Source organism: Hemiscyllium ocellatum, chromosome 22 (assembly GCF_020745735.1).
Source record: "Hemiscyllium ocellatum isolate sHemOce1 chromosome 22, sHemOce1.pat.X.cur, whole genome shotgun sequence".
Taxonomy (NCBI): Eukaryota; Metazoa; Chordata; class Chondrichthyes; order Orectolobiformes; family Hemiscylliidae; genus Hemiscyllium; species Hemiscyllium ocellatum.
Genome location: NC_083422.1, coordinates 39,234,750 through 39,238,357, shown reverse-complemented (window position 1 = coordinate 39,238,357; position 3,608 = coordinate 39,234,750).

Below are 3,608 nucleotides of genomic sequence, written 5' to 3'. Positions count from 1 at the left end.
CTCTCCTGCAAGACCTGCTTCAGCTTATTTAAAGGCGTAGTCTGAACGGGGCTTTCCAGCTAAATATTCCAGTGCGGTGGTTTCCAAGTTTTTTTTTCCCTTTGCTTTCACCTGTCGACGTGAACACGGACGCTTTGCGGGAATTTTTTTCCAAAAAAAAATCCACGGCTCCTGCGTGTAATAATTATATTGTTGCTTATTAGCTGCAGAAACTTACGGTTAGGAACTGTTGATCATTAACAAGCAAAACTTTAATTAAGACAGTTAGCATATGCAAATTAGAAGGACGAGGTAACCAGGAACTGTTCTGCACCTCAATAATGGAATAGAACTTCTAATGATTATTGTCCAGACCTATACTTGATGTAAGGCCATCCAAGAAATATTAGTTTCAAGATAGCAATGCTGAAGCACAATTCCAATCAGGTGAGGTTCTGTTTGTCAATGTGCTTTTGAAAAATAAGCTCGAAGTATGTAAGCTCAATGAGTTGAATAATATCCAAGGTGCTGCTATCCAGCGAAGAATAAATCAAGACACTAAAAATCTGAAAAACAAACAGGAAATACTCAGTGAGTCAAGCAGCATTGTTAAAATCACCACACAGAAAGGCAAGAGCTCACAGCTCCTACTGACTGGTCTGAGTGCTTCCCAAATACCGCCCCCCCCCCCCCCCCCCCCCCACACACACACACACACACACACACACAGATAAGTTCAGCAAAGGAGCTGTCACCATGGATACACAGCCCACCTTCCTGACCTCTTAGTAGCCCTCGTTTCCCTTTAGTTATCTGTTTGCTTTGAATGTAATTATATATAATATTTGGGGTTCTTTGGCTTTATTTGCAAATAAATAATCCTTGGCTTTTGCAATTTCCTTTCTAATATTACCCCTGCACTTTGTTGGTGCCTCTCTTAGCTTTCAACAGATTTGAGTGCTTGGCATCTGATCTTTTTTTGCCTTCACCTGAAGTTGTAAGCTTCTTGACTCCCAGGACTTGCCTCTTCCATCCTATTCAAGAACATTAAGAACAGGAGTAAGCCGAATCCAAAGATGTGCAGGTTAGGCGAATTGGCCATGCTAAATTGCTCGTAGTGTTCAGGGATGTGTAGTTTAGATGTGCTAGCTACAGGTAAATAAAGGATATTAGGGAAGGGAAATGGGTCTGCATGGATTACTCTTTGGAGGGTTGGCGTGGACTTGTTGGGCCGAAGGGCCTGTTTCCACACCATAGGGATTCTATGGATTCTATTTATAAGCAATTTAGCTTCATGAACCTGCTCCACTATTCTACTATTCACTATGATCATGAGTGATACCATTTTAGTCACAATTTCACTTTCCTGCTCTCTCCATAATCCCTCAACCTATTACTAAAATCTGACTATCTCTTTGTTAAATCTATTCAATGTCCCTGAATCCATCACACTCTAGATTTAGTGAATTCCACAGATTCATGACCCTTTGAGAAAATAAATTTTTCCTCACCTCTGTTTTAAATCTTATCCTAAAGCTATGACCTCTCGTTTTGGGTTGTCACACATGAGGGAAAAATCCTCTCTATATCTACTTTGTCAATTGCCTTTAACATTTTGTACATCTCACTTAGATCTCCCTATGTTTATCTCGAGAGTATAGGCCGAAACTGTTCAATGTCTCTTCAGAAGACAAATCCTCACCTCTGGAATCAATACAGTGAAACTCCTCTGAACGGCGTCCTGTGTGACGACATCCCTCCTTAAGTAAGGGGACCACAACGACCACACAAGTAATGCCTTGTACAGTTGCAGCAATGCTTCCCTACTTTTATACACTGTTTATTTAACAATAAATGCTGAAATTGAATTTGATTTCCTTATTATCTGCTATACCTGTACACTAGTTTTCTGCAATTTATGTACAAGGGTACCCAGATCCATCTGCACTGAAGTGTTCTGAAGTTTCTTTCCATTTAAATAATTAGTTGCCTTCCTACTCTTCTGATCAAAATGGATAACCTTACACTTATTAACATTAAACTCCAGCTGTCAGATTTTGGTCCATTCACGTAACCTATCCATACCCATTTATGAATTTCTTATTTCTTTATTAAAGCTTATTTTCACATCTAATTTTAGTGTCATCTGCAAATTTGGCTATAGTACATTCTATCCCTGCATCCAAGTTATTAATATAGATTGCAAATATTTTGGACCTAAAGATCAATTGCTATGATATCCCACTGGTTACATCTTGCTGACCAGAAAATACCTATTTAGAATCATACAATCCCTACAGTGTGGAAGCAGACTATTTGGCCCATCAAGTTCACACTGACCCTCCAAAGAGCATTCCACCCCATCCCTTTAACCCTAAGTTTCCCATGGCTAATCCACCTAGCCTGCATATCCCTGGACATTATGGGCAATTTAGCATGGCTGATCCACCTATCCTGCACATCTTTGGATATTGGAAGGAAACCAGAGCACCCGATGGAAACTCAAGCAGACACGGGGTGAATGTGCAAACTCGACATAGACAGTTGCCTGAGACTGGACTTAAACCCAGGTCCCTAGTACTGTGAGGCAGCAGTGCTAATCACTGAGCCACAACCTTGACACTTGTTTTCTATTGGTTAGCAAGTTATCTCGATCCAATTGAATAAATGGCTCTAATACCATATGATTTCATTCTTGTCTATAATTTTTTATGTGGCACATTACCAAATGCCTTGGGACGTCCAGATATTTACATCTACAGAATCTCCTTTGTCCATCTTGCTTGTTACCTTTACAAAAATCTCTAACAACTTAGTCAAATATGAATTACCGGTCATAAAGCCATATGGACTCTGATGGATTGCATTTTAACTTTCCAGGAGTCCTATTAGGTTCTAATAATTTCTTGGTGGTGAGGTATTTGTTCTGCACTCTCAATCTGCTTGCTAACTGCTTCCTGCTTCTCTGAAGCTGATTTATCACTGTGTAGCTGTTTCTAATCAACTTCTGTCAAATTACATCTCAACCTACTAAAACTGGCCAAATTAAAATGTTCAATTCATTTTCTTGGTCTACCTTTATCATTTTCTACAACAACACTAAATCGAATAGAATTATAACCACTACTAAAACATGCTTTCCCATTGATACACCCTCTACTTCCCCAGATAGATTGTGAAAATTAAATTCATAAGTACCTTCTTCTTTTGGGCTTAATATACATTGACTATGAAGTCCTTTTAAATACATTTTAATCTGTTTCCATCATTTTTGGACTGATTTTATGCCAATTTATAAATCCTAGGGTGATTTAAATTCCCTACCAATCCTAAACATTTGTTTCTACACTTATTAGCAATTTGCCTAAATAGTTGCTCGTATGTATCAGCCTAAATATTTGGTGTACAATCCAAGCCCTGCTTTGTTCATAGTTCAACCCATTTGGCTTCATCCAGTCCTCTTTCTAGCATATCATCATATTCTTTAACCAATAATGCAACATCTTATTCCTTCCCATCCTCTTCTCTTCCCATCTGAAAACCTTTTAATCAAAAATGATGCACCTTCATTCCTACCCTTCTTTAGGACATTTTCAGTAATAGGGATATTGTTGTCCAGCAGTTGAAGT